Source organism: Heteronotia binoei, chromosome 16, assembly GCF_032191835.1.
Source record: "Heteronotia binoei isolate CCM8104 ecotype False Entrance Well chromosome 16, APGP_CSIRO_Hbin_v1, whole genome shotgun sequence".
NCBI classification, from domain to species: Eukaryota; Metazoa; Chordata; class Lepidosauria; order Squamata; family Gekkonidae; genus Heteronotia; species Heteronotia binoei.
In genome coordinates, this window is record NC_083238.1 from 12718495 (window position 1) to 12741400 (window position 22906).

Genomic DNA, 22906 nt, shown 5'->3' on the forward strand with positions numbered 1-22906 from the left:
AATATACAGGGCTTGTTACATTTTGTTCAGCTAGGGTTTGTCAAAAGCCAGGGTCATATCGAGCATGCACTGACCTGGAGGAAAAAATTTTCTTTTCTTTTCTTTAAAGAACAGGAAGACAAGATGCACTCGATTCATCTCCGCTTGTTTCTCCTGGAAGGAATCTTTGAATCTACGGGTGACCAAAATGTTTGGGAAATCAAAGCATGTCTTCGAAATATATATGAGAAAGGTTGCATGTATGAACAAGTAAACAACAATTCAGGAGGGTCATGCTAGTAGACTCCTTTCGTTAGAAATCCTGCTAACAAAATAAACAAATTTGGATCATTCATTCCACATTTAGATTTTTTTTGTAGTTCTGATTTTTATTTTAATGCTCGCAGGTGTCACTACTACAAAATATGCCACATAGCATATATAAATACTTCCTTCAAGAGATCGTAATGCTTGTGGCTAGTTGCAGGTCAAACTATTTGCTATCCTTTGAAAAGGGAGAAAGTTTTCACCCAAAACAGTTATTTTAAAAAAAAAAAGTTGAAAATCCAGGGTCAGAGATGCTCCTTTTCCAGCCAACTATATTCCAATTTAGAATTGTCAGCTTTCTGAGATTAGCACTGAGTTCAGTTTTTATCTCTTCCGTCCTAAAAAAAAATCCTTCCTGTCAACTACCAGATTGGACACAGGAACTTTAGATAATATAACCTTTGGTGAAAGAGGAATTAAAAGAGATTCATCATTTATGTTTGGCTAAAATTCTCATCTCAATAGTCTCAATAGTCTGAACATATGAACATATGAAGCTGCCTTATACTGAATCAGACCCTGGGTCCATCAAAGTCAGTATTGTCTTCTCAGACTGGCAGCGGCTCTGCAGGGTCTCAAGCTGAGGTTCTTCACACCTATTTGCCTGGACCCTTTTTTGGAGATGCCGGGGATTGAACCTGGGACCTTCTGCTTCCCAAGCAGATGCTCTACCACTGAGCCACAGCCCCATTCATGGCTCTCCAGGGTCTCAAGCTGAGGTTATTCACGCCTACTTGCCTAGACCCTTTTTAGTTGGAGATGCCAGGGACTGAACCTGGGACCTTCTGCTTACCAAGCAGATGCTCTACCACTGAGCCACAGCCCCATTCATGGCTCTCCAGGGTCTCAAGCTAAGGTTTTTCACACCTATTTGCCTGCACCCTTTTTTGGAGATGCCAGGGATTGAACCTGGGACCTTCTGCTTCCCAAGCAGATGCTCTACCCCTGAGCCACGATCCCTCCCATACATATGAACATCTGAAGCTGCCTTCTACTGAATCAGACCGTCGGTCCATCGAAGTCAGTATTGTCTACTCAGACTGGCAGCGGCTCTCCAGGGTCTCAAGCTGAGGCTTTTTCACACCTATTTGCCTGGACCCTTTTTTGGAGATGCCGGGGATTGAACCTGGATCCTTCTGCTTCCCAAGCAGATGCTCTACCACTGAGCCACAGCCCCATTCATGGCTCTCCAGGGTCTCAAGCTGAGGTTTTTCACACCTATTTGCCTGGACCCTTTTTTGGAGATGCCGGGGATTGAACCTGGGACCTTCTGCTTCCCAAGCAGATGCTCTACCACTGAGCCACCGTCCCTCCCCTGATAGGGTCTAGGAGTTAATTTCTCTTCTGTTGGTGTAATTCACTATCTGTAGCGGAAGAGTTAACCACTATTCCCTTGCTTTTAAATGCAGCATTAGTTAGGGAGGATTCCTACCTCAAGCGATATGGATGTTATTAAATTGTCTGTGAGGGCGCAGGACAACAGCACACAGTACCCTCTCTCTTACCAGTAGCCCTTAAATGGCCCACACAGGTGGCCAACAACAGTGTCCAGCCCCCTCTCTCTAACAAACATCCTTAGCAGACTTCACATGGGGTCCTGCTGCTCTGCTGCACACTCCACAACATAATTGGGCCTCCACCACCAACACCACTCTCACTTCCCCTTCAAGGCCGACAAAACAGCCCTCCAGGCTGCTGCTCACCCTGGACTGCCTCCCAAGTTCAGGCAGCACCGATCACCCTCCTCTGCCCTTCCAAGGCTGCACTTACAGCCCAGCTTCTGTACATCCACTTCCAACATGGCTTCAGAGCCGCCACCACAAAAGCCCTATCCTAATCTCCCTAAGGCACACAACACCTCCAAAAGGGCTTTCCCCCACTCATCCTGACAACTCTTCACCAGCCCAACCTCTAATAAGGTACATAGCAACTGCAGGAGCCGCTAATGCCCGTGTCAACCAAGTGAGGAAGGGTAGTTCACTACCATGCTGGATTACCTCAAGAGGATTTTGTGCTGAGGAGGGAGAGAGTTGGCTACTGTTGAGAAATGCTTTGCCTTGCACAACAAAGGCAGGGGCTGTACCTTGAGGATGGTGCCAGACCATGGAGTGGGGGGCCAATTTTGACAATGCATTGAGCAGCCAGGATACCATGTGGGTGGGAGGAAACACACAACATCACCAGCCTCTGCACAAAATCCCATTAATACCTCAAATAACCTTCATCCTTTACAATTCCTGTCTTGCTATAGAGATAAAATACCTCCACATTCTCTGCAACTGACATTGGCAGGCTGTTAACAAGTCCAGAGGGATGCTGCGGCTCATTGATACAGCATCTGCTTGCTATGCAGAACCTCACAATTATGGATCTACTAGCAGTAAGGTCCATTATGGAGAAAAAATACAACAGGCTCTAGAAAGAGTCTGGGTGGGTGCCCCCCCCCCTACCCTTGCCATGTCCTTAAAGAACTCTGCATGAGACACTGAGAGCCTGCTGCCACTCTGAGTGCACAAAACTTACCTTGCAGGACCAGGCATCTGCTCCTGACAAAGCAGGTGGGAAGAGGCCTTTTCAAGGCCTATTTTGCCTTTTGAAGCAGAACTCCTTGGACCCATTCCTAATTACAGCTGCCAGCTCCAGGTTAGTGGGAAATTCTTGGATATTTTGTTGTGAAGTCTAAAGAAGGCAGAATTTGGGGAGGGGAGAGGCCTTGACTGAATATAATGCCATAGAGTTCACCCTCCAAAGCAGTTCTTTTCTCCAGGATGGGGACAGAGATCTGTTGTTTGGAGTTGGTTGTGATCCTAGAGATCTTCAGCCTCCACATGGAGGTTGGCTATCTTAGCCCTGGCAGCACCCTCTGGTTGACTTGATACCAGCTGACTGGCATGACTTAACTAGACCTGGCTGCTTGCTCCTGTTCAGCAGCAGACCCCCATGACAACCAGTGTGACTTCACAGTTGCCAACTCTAGGTTGGCAAATTCCTGGAGATTTGAGGGGTAGAGTCTGGAGAGGTTAGGTTTGAGGAGGGATGGGACCTCAGACAGGTAGAATACCATAGACTCTACCCCCAACTCAGCCATTTCCTCTTGGGAACCACTGTTGCCAATCTCCAGGTGAGGGCTGGAGATCACTCATAATTACAACTGCTCTCCAGATGGCAGGGATCACTTCCCCTTGAGGTGGTGGTGGTGATTGAATGCCTTCACTCGGGTGGATGGGAAGACAGCAAGGGGGGCACTTGCCCAGCCTCTTTCTAGAGCCTGTTGTATTTTTTCTCAACAATGGGCTTTACTCCTAGTAGATCCATAATGGTCAAGGGGAATTCTGGGGTATCCATAATGGTTCCTGCCATCTGAAGTCTTCCCTTGGGCAATAAGTATTACCCTTTGTGGCAATACACTTGGATAAAGAAAGGTGGTATTCAAATCTGTAAGCTCTTGATGGCACTTATTGCCATTTCAAGGGTATTTGAGAAACCTGTGCCCTCTGAGCCTGAAGATGACAGTAGTATTTGAGCCATATCCATTCCCTTCTTTTGAAAAAAGAGATTAAAGGATTCAGCAGTAGCTCATAAATTTCTGTACAGATGTCTTGACATTTTCCAAAGTTGAAGAGATCTTCAACTGTTCCTTCTGAGAGCCAGCTCCCAAAGGGTTAACTGTCATGATCTTACTAACTTGACTTCGGAATCTGTTGCACCAAGCAAATGGATGACAACTCTATTGTCAACAGAGTAAGATATGGATGGAGGGATGATGGCACCCATTGAGGCTGAATGCTCAGAAAAAGACAAAACTACCCTTCTACCACTACTGACAGATATCAGTCACAGAGCTGGTTCATCATGGAAAACTGGGAAAATTTCTAAAGAAGAAAGGAATTAACACATTTTGGACAGCATTAAGGGAATGTCAGAACTATCAAAGGCCAAAAGAACTAAAATTCCAAGTTGGTTGGAAATAATAAAGGAATTTGATTATTCTGCACCCCTTTGATTACCCTGCAGCTTTCCACATCTAGCTGCCAACCTTTCAAATTATGGAAGAGAACTTTGTAGAAGACTTCCTGAGAAAAGGTTCATGAAAGTAAATCTTTTACTGACCAAATAATTTTCTAAAACAATTTTTAAGAAATAATTCATAAGGTCATCAAATGATTCTGAGATGTGAAGGACAATATTAATCTCAAAAGGCACAATGTAATGTGCATATTTTGCTTTATTTCCCTTTGCTTCTTTCATTATCAACTGCATCAATAATGAAGCTGATTACAAAACAATAACAATAATTAGAATCCTTTGGTGGAATCCTATGAATGTCCCCACATGTACAAGAGGGAGTAGCGGTAACCCCCTGTCAGTAGTGACTCCCCCATCAGAGCAGCCATCACATGTAGCTTTCTTGTCTGCACAGCTGCCATGATCCCTGTGCTACTATGGGCAGTCTTTTTCATTAGGGAGGGATGGTGGCTCAGTGGTAGAGCATCTGCTTGGTAAGCAGAAGGTCCCAAGTTCAATCCCCGGCATCTCCAACTAAAAATGGTCCAGGCAAGTAGGCGTGAATAACCTCAGCTTGAGACCCTGGAGAGCCATGAATGGGGCTGTGGCTCAGGGGTAGAGCATCTGCTTGCGAAGCAGAAGGTCCCAGGTTCAATCCCCGGCATCTCCAACTAAAAAGGGTCCAGGCAAGTAGGCATGAATAACCTCAGCTTGAGACCCTGGAGAGCCATGATTGGGGCTGTGGCTCAGGGGTAGAGCATCTGCTTGGTAAGCAGAAGGTCCCAGGTTCAATTCCTGGCATCTCCAAAAAAGGGTCCAGGCAAATAGGCATGAATAACCTCAGCTTGAGACCCTGGAGAGCCATGAATGGGGCTGTGGCTCAGGGGTAGAGCATCTGCTTGGGAAGCAGAAGGTCCCAGATTCAATCCCTGGCATCTCCAAAAAAGGGTCCAGGCAAATAGGTGTGAAAAACCTCTGCTTGAGACCCTGCAGAGCCATGAATGGGGCTGTGGCTCAGTGGTGGAGTATCTGCTTGGGAAGCAGAAGGTCCCAGGTTCAATCCCCGGCATCTCCAAAAAAGGGTCCAGGCAAATAGGTGTGAAAAACCTCAGCTTGAGACCCTGGAGAGCCGCTGCCAGTCTGAGAAGACAAGACTGACTTTGATGGACCAAAGGTCTGATTCAGTATAAGGCAGCTTTATATGTTCATTGGTGATATTAGACCAGAGGGTCCCAACATTTTTGGTATGGTGACGCAGCCAGCCCAATTTTTTTAGCACCTGAGACAAATGAATTTATTTTTATTTTACGATATGTTTGTCCCGCTCTCCCCCACAGGCAGACTATGGCATTGTTCCCCATCTAGTCCAGCACCATCTTTTCTACAGTGATCGGCCAGATGTCGTTGAGAAACCCACGGACATTGCACAAAGGGTGCACTCAAGCAAGGAGCATTCTGTTTCTCCTGCCTTCTATTTACTAGTACAAAGTCACTAGTTGCCAGACAGACCCCAACCCCCATTTCTGCAAATGGAGATGGAAAGTGAGAATGTGTGACGCTGACAAGGAGAGAAAGAATAAAGTAAAGGGCAAGCATGGCTATTAGGGAGGGTCGCCTAGCACCCAAGGCAAGGTGCCCCCACCCCTGACTTCCTGTGGTGGTGGCCATGCTGAGTGCCACAGAACAACCTGGCAGCAGGGGCTGTGATCTGGATGCAGGTCCAGATTGCAGCCTCACCTGCCACCTTTGCCTCTGTTGCCACCTCCCTCCTGTGCGATTTAAAAGATGAGGGAGGGCTCCAGCGTCATCAGCAAGTGCGAAGGGCAGTGACTCTTCCTTTGTCACTTGCTCTCTGGCTTCCTTGCCACCACCCAGGGGTTGCCCAATTGGATACTCCCCACGTGGCTGCATCTGTAGGCCACCACCTAGGCTCACCTAATGGACGCACCTGCCCTGGTTGGCCTTAGCCCATGGATGCGCTTTGAGTGGCTTCACAACCCACTGTCAGGTCCCAACCCAGAGGTTGGGAAACACTGGATTAGACCACTTGTGCCCATCTAGAAATTTTCATGTGTAGAAATTGACGGGCTACGAACAGGTTTTTGTAACTGATACTAAGGGCGTTTTCGCACTCACCTTCAGCCGGCGCGACGCCCCTCTTCACCGCGCAGGATCTGCGCGGATTTCGCACTAAATGCCGCGGAGCAGCCAGAAGAGCCGGAAACTCCCGGCGCAAAAGCCGCTCAAACGTAAACCGCCAAAAAGCAGTTTCCGTTTGCGCGGCTTTTGCGATGGGAGTTTCCGGCTCTTCCGGCTGCTCCGCGGCATTTAGTGCGAAATCCGCGCAGATCCTGCGCGGTGAAGAGGGGGGTCGCGCCGGCTGAAGGTGAGTGCAAAAACGACCTAAGAGAAATTTTAAAAAGAGTAACCTCTGTTGCTTGAAAAAAAGAATTCTAGCACTTTGAAATGAACCGCAAAATTGATAATATTAATTTAGATACTAATTTAAACCAATACGAAATAACAGCAGTCTCTAAACGAGCCTTTAAAGTAACCGTGCCTGTTTCCAAGCGAATCAGAGAATTAGAGGCACCATTTTGGGTTAAAGAAATGGAGCTCAAACTGGGCTTCTATGGCTCCTCTAAGCAGTTTCAGTCAGTCAGTCAGTCACATTTTATTTGTATCCCGCTCTCCCCGACCGAAGCGGCTCAGGGCGGCTAACAGCAAAAACTCAATACATACATTGTACAATAAATAACATTTAACTACAATTAATTAAAATCCATTAAAATTCTAAAAACATCAGTGCATTTAGTTTCTGATGCAGATGGGCTATAGCCTTGTCGAACTGTTTTTAAAACAAAGAACTTTGGATATCGAGAGACAGCACGACCTGTCTCAGATTAAATGTTATCTTCCAGGCACGGATCATTTAAACCAAGTTGTTATGATGCCATACTTACAGAATCTTGATAAAGCTGATTATAGAAGAGCATTTACTCTTATGAGAGTGTATATGCTATCCTCAGGAATCACGGTGTCAGAACTTGAAGAACTTCAAACGAGGCCCATTACTTTGTTGCAAAAGTATAAGGCATTTATTGAGAACTGTGTTCAGGGAAGGCACAAGTTGACTCTGATAACAGGCTCAGCGATTGATACATTTTTATGCAGTTGTTACAGAAACAATAAAACCATTTCTCACACTCTGGGAGACAGTTGTCTGTTCCCAGGGTCCCTTATCTCCGAAGGGAGGAAGGAGCCCTGCTGTGATGCTCTGGCAGGCTAGCTTCAAAGGACACCTGCAGATGTTTTCCAGAGGCTATCTGCCACCCTTCAGTGGTTACAGTTTGTTTGAAATGCAAAGCATTTAGTTAGTAGGTCTAGCTACAAGGACATGGAATTAGTATGCAGTTACAATATGGAGTCAGTTAGGCTAACATTACCAAGCTCAGCATACATAACAGATACAAGTTCTGACACACGGGCGACAAATACAAAAAGCGCCCCTATGAAGAAAGATCGTGCATCTGCGGGGAGGGGAAGATAGAGACAAGGGAACATGTACTATTTGAATGTAAACTTTATCAGAAGATTTGAATGGTCTATATATCCCTGATCTGCAGTCAACTTCTGGGAAAGGATACCAGATTTCATTTAGATAAGCTTTTAGTTGACAGGGCCAAGGAAATTACCTCAAAGGTGGCTACATTTACTATTCAAGCTATAAAACACCGGGAAAAGTTGTTAGACAAGAATATTTAATTATTTTATCAATTTTAAGTCTAAAATTTTAGAATTGGAATATTGGAATTTCTATGCCTAGGATTTAAATTGTGTCTGCCTTGAATTGTATTATTTTGTTACTTGGTTATACTGCATCATTTGTTATGCTATGCTATGGTATGCTACCTGAAGGGTCACTGACTGTATTAAAAAGATTGGTTGGCTGATAATATTGAAAAAAATAGTGCAAAAATTGAACTGCCTTTAACCTGTCAGTTGAAAAACAATGTAAAATATTTTATCAAAGATTTCAGGTTTTCACGGCTGGTAACATCATCAGGGTTTGTAGAATCTTTCGGGCTCAAGTGCCATGTTCTACTGGAGAAAGTTTTTCTTCCAGACGTTTTGTTCTCGGCTGCGGAGAACATCCTCAGTGGCGTTGCAGCCGGAGCAGGCGCTCTGACCTTCTTGGCTGCTGTGCATTGAGTGAGGCCAGGGCTGCTGGAGAGCTGCTATTTCTAGGCTGGAGGGGGTGTGGTGAAAGGGCAATAGGTTTGTGGATGTGCCCATTGTTTGGTGGGGCTTCCTGGAAGGGTAGTGATAAGGAAACTGGCTGTTGAATGTGACCATTTTTCTGTGTTAATTGCTGGGAGGGTTGGAAGGGGTGTGAAGAAAAGGAAGATGGTTGTTGACTGTGCTGATTGTTCTGTGGAATGTACTGGTTGTTCTGTGAATTTCTGCAATTTATAGTCTTAGGATGTTCTCTGCAGCCGAGAACGAAACGTCTGGAAGAAAAACTTTCTCCAGTAGAACACGGCACTTGATCCCGAAAGATTCTACAAACCCTAATAAAATATTTTAGTTTGCTTTATTTTTGTGATTGACTTTTTTTGCTCCAAGTAGTTTACAATAAAAATAATAATTAAAAATACAAAATACATCACAGTTTTAAAATAAATCGTAAAACCAAGCAACAAACCCAGTGCGCCGGATCCAAACTAAATTTTTCACAAATGAAGAGCTGGGGTAATTTCCCTCAGTTCCGTCCGCCTGTTGCAAACGCTCCATGTGTTTCTTGTGCAGTTCCAGAGAGCATTTCAGCCTGCAGACAGAAGTGCTTTGTATCAGCAGAAAACTTAGCATGCATCAAACCAAAGAAGAATAGAAGACCCGGCAATTGAAAAAGCTGGGTGAATGGTGTCGTTGCTGGTTTTTTCTGGCTTCTCTTTATTCTTCCTAAACATCAACGGCCTCCTCAACTTGGAACTTTTCTGTCTCCAACTAGACTAGCCAGCTGTAGATCACCCCCACCCAGGACGAAATATAGAAACCATAATCCGCAGAGAGTGATGCTCCAGGCACAAAGTACTGAGACAATTCAACATATGCAAAATGAAAGCAAATTATCTGAATCAAAGGCATAATGACTCGTGTACTGGGAAACTATGGAGTAAAAACAAGAATGCAGAAAAGGCCATTGTCTTCTCCGACACTCCTTCCCTCCAGGAATACAATTTCAGGGGAAGGTTTTGGAATGCAGTTGGAGGGACGAGGGCAAAGTCTTACACCACAGACTAAAATCCATTCTACCTGTGGACATCTCTTGTGCATTCAAGCCAAATCATAGGTTAGATCATTAGTATATTTTACTTATTGACTTTCTTGTTTTTACAGCAAGTTACTGTTTTATGTAAAAAAAAAAAAAAGCCAGTCTAGACAGAAGTAAGTTCTGCCAAAAGGCAGGCCTCAGATTCAGCAGGAGCTCACAGGAGCACAGCTCCTAAACCTGACGGTACCCCTTCTTCCGCCTCACCTACCTCGTCCATTGAATAGTAGGTGCAGCTGCGTAACAATCCCTGGATTAGGAGAGTGGGCAGCTTGCCAGCCACCAGGGACTTTGCCATGCCCCAGCAGCCCTCATTAACTTTTGGAGAAGCCCACACCACCCTTTCTCCACTTCTTATGTGATTTTAGATGGCGAGTGGCTTGTTGGCCTTTTGACTGGGGGGCGGTGGCCCAGGAGAGCCCCAGGAGAGCCAGGTTTGCTTGGGCTGGCTGGATCTCTAGCCAGCCCAATCAGGTCTCACTCACCCAGGGCTCTCTTTTCTTGCATCGGGTTGCTTTTGGCTGGGGGGGGGGGCAGCATATGCTAATGAGCGCCACCACCTATTTTTCTATAAAACGACCCCTGCCAATAGGTATGCATATCAGGGTTCGTCAACATAATGTTAATATTTACATGATACAGATTACAGATTAAAAATGAAACTCTGAATTGTTCAGCTCCATCCACAGACATTCTAAGCATTGCAAGCGATTTTGTAATAATATAATAATCCCCTAAGCCTAATTATTACCTGAGCAAAGAAATGACAGCTGATGATGACAACTGAATGATAGTCACAGAGCACAAGAGTGTAAGTCCTGATGTTTTGAAGAGCAGCCATGAATGGAAAGGAGCAAGCCTGAAAGAAGAGTATTGATTTGCTGAGACTGATGTGAACGAGTTAAATGATTGACTGTGAAGTGTGAATTCAGATTGACTGCGAATAGGATTTGTTGCCAACGTAACCAAGTGTGCATTACCATGACTGAGTGAAACTAGGGACCGTTAGGAGACACTGATTATGAGTGGCTAGCTCTGATAACCCCCCTCATAATCTATAAATAAACTGAATTGCAGGATGTTTTGAAAAATGTATTTAATAAGGGATTTCCATTGCTGCAATAAACTTGCAGAGGGCTTGACAGCAGCATCTAAAGGAAAGTGTATCATTTCACTGAAACATTTCTTTTATAGAAAAGCATAGTTGATAGTTAGTCATATGTGAAAATCAGATTGATAAGAAAATGTATTTCTAATGTGAGAACATGAAAAGTATTTGGTTTTAGGATGTGAGAAGCATTTGGTTTTATATTCATATATATCCTTAAAGAAATAAATGACATTTTCATCCACATATAAATCTAAGGCAGTCATTTTCTCCAGGGGAATTTATCTGTCATTCAGAGAGCAGTTGTCATTCCAGGTGATCTCCAGTCCTTACCTGGAGATTATGGCAACAAAGAGGAACATGGAATGGAAGATGAAATAACCAAAAATAAACCATGAGCACAACTACTGATGACAAAATTTTAACAGTCTTGTCAGAATCCATTAAAAAGTTCTTATCAGAATTCATTAAAGTCCAAATGCAATATATAACGTCATTCACCACATAAACAATTTCTTTCACAAGTCATTCATCACATAAACAACTTCTCTAGATGCAATGTAATGAAATAAAGGTCTTGTACAAAACATCAACGTAGTCCAACATTTCCAGAAGTGCCACTATAGAATCAATGAATGGACGTCTCAGAACCACTTCAATGGAGCTGGCTAGTTTATGAATCTGTTTCAAACGCCTTCCTTTTGGAGGGGTTGGCTATTGCCCACAATCTCTTATGATCCAAGCCAGTTATAACTGTCACCATACACAACAAGCACCAAGTTCTTTAGAGAAATTATCTCCTGGAGGTTGGCAACACTAGTTCTTCTGATGAAATGGCTCCTTCGGAGGGTAGAGTCCATGGCACTATGCCTGTCTGAGGTTCCTCTCCTCCTCAAACCCCACTCTCCCCAGGCTCCACCCCTCAAATCTCCGGGAATTTCCCAACCTAGAGTTGGCAACCCTATCTCCTTCCGCCCCAACAGCCAACCTACCTTTATTTGTCCCTCTGTCTTCAGCTTTCTGTCTCCTTGCTTTCTACTAAGGAAAAGTATAGTCTTTCTCCAAAGCAGCTTATATTATTATCCTCTCCTCCTTTTATCTGAACAACAACCCTACAAAGTAGGTTAGACTGAAAGTATGTGCCTTGTCCAAAATCACCTAGTGAGCTTCCATGGCAAGATAGAGATCTGAACCTGAGTCTCACAGACCCTGAAGCTTTAACTCAGAGATGTCAAACTCATTTGGTATGAGAACTATCACTTTATCAGGTCCGGCCATGTGTGCCATAAAATGTAACACAAGGTATCAAAAATGTAAACTTTATAAAGGTGATTTCAGATGCCGAATGGCAATAGCAGGTGAATGACAAAAGCAGGCTTGATTGGATTAGTGTGATATGCAGAGGGGTAGTAGGCACAGAGATACCAGCATTGGTAATGAGACAGGAAACCTAGGTCTCAATTCCATCCAGGAGGATTCAGTCCTGGAGGATACAATTAGACGTGAACAAACGGAATTGGAAAGAGTTCTGCTTGGAGATAACGGAAAATTAATATCGAAAGTATATAAATTACTATTGAAATGGTCTACAGAAGAAGAGGTAGCAAAATCTCAAATGATTAAATGGGCAATTAATGTGAACAGAGAAATACAAATGGATACATGAGAGTACCTTTGGAAGAACTCGATGAAAATATCAACATGTCAGAATATTAAAGAGAACTGTTTTAAGATGATGTATAGGTGGTATATGACTCCGAAAAAAACTGGCAAAGATGAGTAAAAAGATGTCAGATAGATGTTGGAAATGTAAAAATCATGAAGGTTCTTTTTTTCATATGTGGTGGACTTGTGAAAAAGCGAAAAAAAATTGGCAGATGATACAACAAGAAATTTCTAAAATTTTGGGATACGATTTTAAGGAAGTTGCAGAGACTTTTCTGCTGGGATTACAAATGGAAAAATTTCCAAAAGAAGATAGGACTCTAATTTGGTATTTGCTCTCAGCTGCTAGGACATTGTATGCGCAGTTGTGGAAGCAAGAAAAAATACCAGAGAAACGGGATTGGATTGTGAAAGTTTTATCGTGGAGTGAGATGGACAAATTAACAAGAACTTTAAGAGACTATGATTTGGATGTGTTTAAAAAGGAGTGGAAGAAATTTAGAGGATATATAGAGAAAGAGTGGAATGTAAAAAGACATTGGACAATTTTTTAACATGAATATGAGAAAAGAAGGATATTGAACTTTGATTGGTTAAGGGTACCTTTATAACTGAACTCAAGTATATTACCTCAGCGGGAGTCTAGTAACGGAGGGAGGGAGGATTGGAAAATATCATATGGGTTAGAGATAGTAATGATATAATTAGACATTGTTACCATATGTTATCAATAAAATTGTTTAAACCAGTCCTGGAGGATACAAAGAATAAATGGACATAAGTTTGCCATTAGGAACCACAACATGCAGTTGTTGACCTAAGAGTAGCAGTGCTCTTGCAAAGAAATTTCAGAGAGAGATTAGAAAGTGAGACTACTGAATTACAATTGATAATGAAGCTCAAGACAAATGCATCCTTCTGAACTGAACTGAGATCTAGTTTTCCTGTCTCATCACTAATGTGTGCTATTATCATTTTGACATCTGAGATCACTCCAAGATTTGACCAATCCAAGTATTCTAATTTCTAAGTAGGGTATTTTTTTTTGGGGGGGGGGGGAATAAAATCCAGATAGGAACAGAGAAATCCAATCATTAAAAAAAAAAAACTTTTCAGAAGAAGCCAAAACAATTGCCTCATTGTAAATTGCGCTTGTCAGAAGAACCCATCCACCCGCCCAAGAAGAAAAAGGAGTGTGCTTGCTCACAAAAGCTTATACCTGGAATAAAATGTCGTTGGTCAACTTTGTTTTTTCTCTCTCTTGTTCTTTCCCCGAAGATGAGAAGCAGCCCCAGAAAAGGAACAGAGAGAGAGAGAGAGACTTATTTTATCACAGAGCTCTCTCTGTCTGTGTGAGAGGGGGTGGAGGAAGGCAAGAGGCAGTGAGCAAAGAGCCACTGAGGGAGCTGAGAAAAAAGTAAGCCATGGCGCGGCTGCAGTAGCAGCCCTAGAAAAGGAAGCAGGAGAAAGAGGTTGCCCTGAAGGGGCCGGATCCATCCTTCAGGCCATATGTTTGACACCTCTGCTCTAACTGCTATACCACACTGGGTTTCATTGGGTGACTGTTGTTGAACAGTAGCAAACAGCCAGGCCTACTTGAGTCATGCAAGTCAGGTGGCATCAAGTCCCTCACAGGTTGCTGCCAGGTCCAGAGTTGCCAACTTACAGGTGGGACCTGGAGACCCTACAGAATTACAACTGAAATCCAGACATCTGTCCCCCTAGAGAAAACTGCTGCTTTGGAGGGTGTGCTCTGCTGCATTATATGATGCTGAAGACTTGATTAGAAAATCTCCAGGAATTTCCCAGCCTGGAGCTGGTAACACTAGCCAGGCCTGGCTCCAATGAGTTCTCCCTCAAAGTACAAAATAGGGCTGGAAAGATATCTGAACTCCACTATTAGAAGATACGAGGGGGGTATTGGAATATTTGCTCAATCTATTCGGTTAATGCGTCCGTCAGGTTTTCTTCTTTACCTACACCCGATTTACAAAACCAGCGTGATCTGGACAGCATTTGAATCGTACCATCTCACATTCAGACGGAACAGTTTTGAGTTCACAGGGAGGAAAACGCAGATAAAGAATAGCTGTTGCAGGCTCACCACAAGAGCCAAACACACTTTGACACTCCTGCTGCCTCAGTAAAACCTGGTTGTCTGTTCACCTTACATTACAGCACAAATACTTAACATTGCTGTAGGTGATCCAGCTTTATTTAATCAATGACGGGAGGCCTTTTTTATGGTTGCGTGGATCAAGGTGACTGCCTCTGGAATTTATCTCATTAGCAAAGTTTCGGAAAGAAAGAAGATCCGGGAACGCCACCAATGTTCCTGACTCATAGTGGTAACTCAGCAGCAGTGAGATGCAGTTTCCTCCTCCGAGGCATTGTTTTCAGCTTGTATCTTTAACCACTGCTAAATCTGTAGGGACAATCATAGGAATACATAGGGACTCATAGGGGATAAATGACCACCATGCCACAGAAGAAGAAGAAGATATTGGATTTATATCCCGCCCTCCACTCCGAAGAGTCTCAGAGCGGCTCACAATCTCCTTTACCTTCCTCCCCCACAACAGACACCCTGTGAGGTGGGTGGGGCTGGAGAGGGCTCTCACAGCGGCTGCCCTTTCAAGGACAACCTCTGCCAGAGCTATGGCTGACCCAAGGCCATGCCAGCAGGTGCAAGTGGAGGGGTGGGGAATCAAACCCGGTTCTCCCAGATAAGAGTCCAGACACTTAACCACTACACCAAACTGGCTCTCCAGAAGGGGAGAAAATATGTCTAGATCTTCCCCTGTTGCTCCATTTCAAGTTTCAATCGCAAAACACGGTGAAATGTCAAACTCTCTTCTTGAAAGGTTTGAATGATTTCTTTTTAAGACTGTAATGTACTGAGAACCGAGACGGGTTGAAGGCAACATGGCTTATTCAGCAGCACATTACAAAAGGGGGGAACATGCGGGCCGGGTCCCGCTTATATACATTACCAGGAACTGCCCCCTTGTCTGACCAGTCCAATCCTGGTCAGTCAAACTTCCCGCCTCAGATCTTGATGGGCGGGGCGTCTGGTGAGCTGCATCCGGGGACCCACGGGTCACCTCTGTAGAGATCGCCATGCGGTATAACAGCTTATGTTCAAGACATAACAAAGACGATAAGCAGCCTGTCAGGAGCCAATGTAATAGAGTGCTGAACTGGGGAGATCCATGTTGAAATCCCCACTTAGCCATGAAGTTCACAGGTGTAGGTGGACTCATGGAATTGCTACAAACCTTCCTACTTAAATCCAGTCTAGCCCAAAAGCCCATGAGGCCAACATACAACCATTGAAGGGCCACTGCCTCACACAGAAAAAGGAAGGGAAAACTTCACTCATCCTAGAATCTATTTGTTTTTTGAGATTAGTAGCAAAGACCTTGCTCATAACTTCCCCATTATGGAGGTAAGATTTGTTGGGTAGTGTAGAGGTTCTAATAATTACTTGAAATTACTTTGTCCACACAGATCTAATTCTAGCATAATTTTTTTTTTTTTAAATCCCCATCCACCTTGAGTGGTGTGGTAATTAGAAGAACGTGATGAAAAATATCTGAACTTGTTATAGAAACTATTCTCAGACAGAAAGACTTTTTCAGTAAGGCAATATGTGACATAGAAAACAGGTGACCCTTTATAGGTTGTGTCAAGTGATTTTATCCCAGACGAAATCATGGGAATGTACTACAGGCTCGGTGGCTGAACATAAACTTTGCATGCAGAAGGTCTCAGGTTTGATCGGAAATGGCCTTTCTTTGCCTGTACCTACACACCGCACAGAACAGTGAGGCAGACAGGCCAAAAGTCTGATTTGGTTTATGGAAGCCTCAAATGTTCAAAATCTACACCACTGTAAAAAAAAAAAGTTACAGGTTGGTGTTTTTTTTTTTCCAGCTGCTACCTATAAAGAAAAAAAGAAAGCCTAAAATGTCATTTTCCCCTGTTGTCCCATTTATCTAATTATATAATTCCGACTGTTCCCTTTAAGGCTGCTGTGGGAAACTTTCCACCACTCTCTCTCTGTTAGGTCTCAAAGTCACTGGAGTCAGAGTTTATTTATACTCCAGAACGTTGGCCAGACAATGGCCTGAGGGTTATGAAGTGTAGCATGGCAGAACAGAAATGCAATTTTCTGGCTTCTGTTCTCTAATTCATTTAATTAGAGATTTTCTTCATTCTTTTCTGTTTGTCCTTTCACATTTAGGAAAGTTCCCCTCCATAAAATACATCTATATTTGCCTGAAAGAAAAAGAGAAACAGTTGTTAGAGGCACGTATTAAAGTTGCCTTCCCCATGCTGTTTCTTAGTTGTCACAAAACACTGTTATTTGCAGTTCTCCTCTCCAAGGTCAACCTGAAATTATTTTATACCATTGGTTCTCCCTAAATAAATGCACATAATCAATGCTAATAAGCTTCTGATCAAAGTTCTCTTGATTTTAACTGGGGATGAAAACATCCCACCCCAGAACAATGTGATCCAATTCTTTGGGAGGGGAAACTCTAGGGTTGCCAGGTCCAATTCAAGAAATATCTGGAGACTTTGGGGGTAGAGCCAGGAGACATTGGGAGAGGAGTCAGGAGCAAGGTTGGGACAAGCATAATTGAACTCCAAAGGGAATTCTGGCTATCACATTTAAAGGGACCACATTTTTAAATGCCCTCTCTCCACTGGGAGGAGCCAGTTTGGTGCAGTGGTTAAGTGTGTGGACTCTTATCTGGGAGAACCGGGTTTGATTCCCCACTCCTCCACTTGCACCTGCTGGCATGGCCTTGGGTCAGCCATAGCTCTGGCAGAGGTTGTCCTTGAAAGGGCAGCTGCTGTGAGAGCCCACTCCAGCCCCACCCACCTCACAGGGTGTCTGTTGTGGGGGAGAAAGATAAAGGAGATTGTGAGCCGCTCTGAGACTCTGTCCTTGAAAGGGCAGCTGCTGTGAGAGCCCTCTCCAGCCCCACCCACCTCACAGGGTGTCTGTTGTGGGGGAGGAAGGTAAAGAAGATTGTGAGCAGCTCTGAGACTCTTCGGAGTGCAGGGCGGGATATAAATCCAATATCTTCTTCTTTTTCTTCTTCACTGGAAATAATGAAGAATAGAGGTACCGTCTTTTTTGGGCTCATAGAACTCGACCCCCGGTCCAATCTTTTTGAAATTTGGCAGTGATTTTGAGGAGAGACACCAGATGCTACACTGAAAATTTGCTGCCTCTAACTCAAATAACAACCCCCCCCCCAAAGCCCCAGATACCTGTGGATCAATCCTCCATTATACCCTATGGGAATCAGTCTCCATAGAGAATAATGAAGTGCCCAGCAGACATTTCCCTCCTCCTGCTTTCTGGTGACCCTGAAGCGGGGGAAGGGCTTCCAAACCAGGGGATCTCCTGCCCCCAACTGGTGATTGGCAACCCTAGGAGATCCCATTGTCCTTACAGACCTTACTGATTATAAGAGGCCCCCACAGAGACAAAAGCCTGGATTATAACAATGAAATTCTGGTTACATTTACATTTTAGGAGTAGACCCAATAGTCTCATTGCATGCATGCTATCTGAACCCCAATTATCTGCATGCCTACTTAATATAGAAAAAAAACCTCTCCATAATTGGGTTGTTTTGATGATTTAGTCTCCCTCCCAGAGAGGATTGCATTTGCTCTGATTAAACGACGACTTGTAGATATTGAAATGCAAGAACTCAGAAGCCTTGCCTCCGGCAGATGTTCCCCTTTGAGGTAGGGGAGCTCCTCTAGTGGAACCTTGGCAACGTATCTTGCTTGACTTCCCCTAACCTTCATAGAGCCTTCATGTTAGCTTGCTTTAATGTCCTTCCTTCAGCTGTGCCGTACGGGAGGTTTAAGAAAATTCCATATTCCAACAGGTTTTGTGGTTGTGGTTCAAGGGCTATAGAAAGTACTGAACATGTCCTCCTGCATTGTGCATTTTACTGTGATATACATGCCATGCACTTAGATCCTCTTCTTCGAAATCATGAGGGGCAATCTGATGGTGGTAAGACTCTCTTCCTATTGTCCGCTCACAACCCTGAGATGATTGAGACTGTGGCTGTGCTGTGCTTCTAAGAGAAGAAGAAGAAGAAGAAGAATTGCAGATTTATACCCCGCCCTTCTCCCTGAATCAGAGACTCAGAGTGGCTTACAATCTCCTATGTCTTCTCCCCCCACAACAGACACCCTGTGAGGTGGGTGGGGCTAAGAGAGCTCTCACAGCAGCTGCCCTTTCAAGGACAACTCCTGCGATAGCTATGGCTGACTCAAGGCCATTCCAGCAGGTGCAAGTGGAGGAGTGGGGAATCAAACTTGGTTCTCCCAGATAAGAGTCCGCACACTTAACCACTACACCAAACTGGCTCTCTGGAGGAGATGAAAGTTTCAAATGTTGGGGTAATATATGTTTTCTCTCTTGCCAATTGTGCACATCCATGCTGTTATGCCAATAAAAGTTATTATTGTTGCTGTTGAGGCCCCCACCCTTCAACATACTTACAGCATCACAGTGAAACAGATGATATAACACAAAGTTATACCAATAACAACACTTGGCAACAGCATGAAATTATTTCTCAGTATCGTCAGGGCTTGCTGGGGATGAAGCATAGATGACTGGGGAAGGCACTGGCAAACCACTCCGTAGAAGTCCGCCGAGAAAACGTCCTGATGTGACGTCACCCCATGGGTCAGTAACTACTTGGTGCTTGCACAGGGGGCTACCTTTACATTTTTATCATCTGTGCAGTCTTAGCCTATGGGCAGCACCAGTGGAGGGGAAAAGAAGAAGAGAAGGCTCGTGGTGTTGCTAGTACCCTGCCTATCTAGGGCAGCTGGCTTCCAGCAGCTCCCACCCAACTCACACAGGAAGAGGCAGTCCCGTGCTTGGCCCTGATATCAGGGGCTGGCAATGGAGTAGCAGTTATTTTGAGACCTCACCCTGGACTTTTGACCATAGTCTCAGAATCACTAAGATAACTTCAGAGGACTCTAACTGAAAACTCCACTACACTTTGTTGTGCATACAAACGTTGGTGAGGCCTGACCCATTCACTATGGACAGGGAGCAGTTCTGAGGAATGAATGTAATGATCAGGACCACAGAAAGGTAACCCAAGGCCCAGGGCAAAGCATAATTTTGGAGCCCTGCTCCTGAACCCCCACCCAGTGCTGCCAGCAGAAATCATAGCACAGTTAAGTCCGTGTGCCTCATAAATGTTTAGTGTGTAGAAATAGATGATAATAAATTCATTAATTATTAGGGATGGGCATGACACAAAAAACCCAAACTGATATGAGCACAAACCAAGCAAGTTCATGGTTTGCTTTGAACTGGTCATGTCATTCCTGAATCCAAAAACGAAACACCTTTTTTTCTGTGGAGGTGTGGGTGGTTCCTTTTTGCAGTTCCTTCTCCAGATAGCCTGGCACTGATTGAATCAATTCCTTGGCAACTCTAGAGATGGACTTGTGGAGAGGCCTACAAACATCCAAAGCAGTTGTCCATAACTTGATTGGCAGCTCTGGGAGCCAAACACAGAGCTCCCATTCTGCTCTTTGGGAGCAGATCCATACCTTTACTCAGCTGCTTTCACTTTGTAGTATGAAGAGAGAAGAGCTAGTTGCTGTGAGCAGAACAAGAATTGTTTGCTTCATGGCTGATTTAGGGGAGGCTTTGAGGAACTCCTTTTTTCTCACACAGTGGGACATTTTTTAAAACACCTGTCTTGACTGGGAAGATGTTCCGTGCTGTGGTTTCAGGGACCAAAACAGAAGCTAGAGTTGAGCTTTCCTGGGGCACCTACTTTGGGGGACTATAACTCAGACATCCCAAATCCAATCTTCACCAAACTTGGAGAGCCAGTGGAGGAGAACCTGCTGAAGAATCCCTGTGAATTTGGCATCTCTAACTCATGTGGGGGCTGTTCTACCACCTCCCAAACCAAACATACCAAACAAACCATGAACTGGTTCAGGAAATGGAAAAGTTCATGTAAGTTCATGGTTCTGCAATCAAAGAAACCATGGGCCAACACAAACCGCCATTTGCCTGGTTTGTGCCCATTCCTATTGATTGCTATTCAGTAGATAGGAAAATAGGCTTCCTGTTTCACTTTGTAAGTCACTACCTTGGTCTGAGATTGGTGTAATCTGGCATGGCATCTGGATAAACCTAGGGTTATCAGGTCCCCTCACCTGTCTGTTGGGTGGATTTGGGGGGGGGGTATTCTAGGGCGGGTGGGGACATCGTATGACCTCTCTGATATGATGACATCAAACCAAAGTGAAGTCATCACATTGGAGACACAGAGTTCACCCCAAACCAAAGCATCGTTAGCATGATGTCCCTAATAAGATGACATAATTTCTGGGTGATGTCATCATGTCAGGGATGTCATGCAGTAATGCCCTTGTTTAGGGGAGGAGTTTCCCTGCTGGCCAGCTGGTCCATGGTGAGATGGAGTTCCTGATACTGGGGGATCCCCCCCCCCCGAGACCTGGGGGCTGGAAACTCTACTTATACTACATGGAACCAATATGTTGGGAGCAGTGTTCCCTCTAAATTGAGTTAGCGTGAGCTTGCTCACAGATTTTTGTCTTATCTCAGGAAGAATGACCCCAGAGCACACTAATTTACACCATAGCCCACAACTTTAATGCCAGTAGTTCACAATGTTGAATTTTTGCTCACAAGACTGCAACTTAGAGGGAACTTGGTTGGGAGCTCTACAGCCTTGTAGGTCCTGGGCAGTTTGATTACTTTGCAGCCCTGTTACCAATAGAGCAGGGGTGGCCAACGGTAGCTCTCCAGATGTTTTTCCTACAACTCCCATCAGCCCCAGCCAGCATGGCCAATGGCTAGGGCTGATGGGAGTTGTAGGGAAAAAAACATCTGGAGAGCTATCGTTGGCCACCCCTGCAATAGAGTTACTAAAAAAAATGGTTTGGGCCCCCTTGCTTTTTGATGTCTGGGCTAAGAGTTGCTGGAGAAGTGAAGGGAAAAGTGAGTTCCCACTGTTACTGGATGGTTCAGGCTAGCCCATTCTTGTAATAACTTGGAAATGAAGCACAGTGAATGCTGGTTAGTACTTAGATGAGAGCAGTGGTGGGATTCAAATAAATTAACAACAGGTTCTATGTCCTAATGACCATTTTAACTATGTCAAAAGATATACCGAAAGGTAGTTTAATAATTCACGCATTAAATACTGCAATAAGAACAGTAAAAGAGGTAAAGACAACTAGATTATGTTTAAAGAAAGATTTATTGAAGATATTTCCATATTGGGAGTTCTGGCCCTCACATTTAAAGGGATGGCACACCTTTTCAATGCCTTCCTTTCATAGGAAATAATGAAGGATAAGGGCACCTTCTTTTGGGGCTCATAGAATTGGACCCCCTGGTCCAATCTTTTTGAAACTGGGAGGGTATTTGGGGGAGAGGCACTACCGTCCTCCACTGCGAAGACTGCCCATTTATACTCACTCTCTGTTTCCTATTACTCAGCCAGTTTTTGATCCACAAGAGGACCTGTCCTTTTACTCCATGACTCTCAAGCTTTCTAAGGAGCCTTTGATGAGGAACTTTATCAAAAGCTTTCTGGAAGTCAAGGTAAACAACATCTATTGGGTCCCCTTTGTCCATCCCCTCAAAGAACTGTAACAGGTTAGTGAGGCAAGATCTTCCCTTACAGAACCCATCCTGAGTCTTCCTCAATAACCCGTGTTCATCAATGTGCCTGCTCATTCTGTCCTTGATAATGGTTTCTAACAACTTTCTCGGTATTGAAGTCAGACTGACTGGCCTGTAATTTCCCGGAAATCCTCTGGAACCCTTTATAAAGATGGGGGTGACATTTGCTACCTTCCAGTTTTCAGAAACGGAGGCAGATTTCAATGAAAGATTACATATTTTTGTCAGAAGATCAACAAGTTCAACTTTGAGTTCTTTCAGAACTCTCGGATGTATGCCATCCGGACCTGGTGACTTATTAGTTTTTAATTTGTCTATCAGTTGTAGGACCTCCTCTCTTGTCACCTCAATCTGACTCAGGTCTTTCAACACCCTTTCCAAAATTAGTGGTTCTGGAGCGGGCAAACACTTCTCGTCTTCCACAGTGAAGGCAAAAAATGCATTCAACTTCTCAGCCATTTCCCTACCCCTGATGTAGCCCATCTTTGTATTCAGGTACTCATGATGTTATACATGGTTTACTAGCCTTCCCCTTTAAATCCGCACAACCTTGTGCAGTAGGTGGGGCTGACAGACACAGCACCATCCTTAGGAGATCTAACTCAGACTCTCACGCAGGTCTATGCAACTGGGCTGCATAGGGAAATGGCTTTAGGATTGCACTGATAGTGACTGATTGAAATCAGCCTGTGAGTTTTGCAGGAATCTGACCTTCAGTCTTCCCAGTCCAGAATTCTGATTGCAACAAATC

General features: G+C 44.3%; 1 non-coding gene across 1 annotated transcript; it reads left to right on the forward strand.

Moving 5' to 3' along the window:
* The first annotated feature begins 4909 nt into the window (after window positions 1-4909).
* On the forward strand, window positions 4910-4981 carry TRNAR-GCG (transfer RNA arginine (anticodon GCG)). Its single transcript has one exon. It is a non-coding gene; the product is annotated as a tRNA-Arg (tRNA).
* Window positions 4982-22906: the final 17925 nt, after the last annotated feature.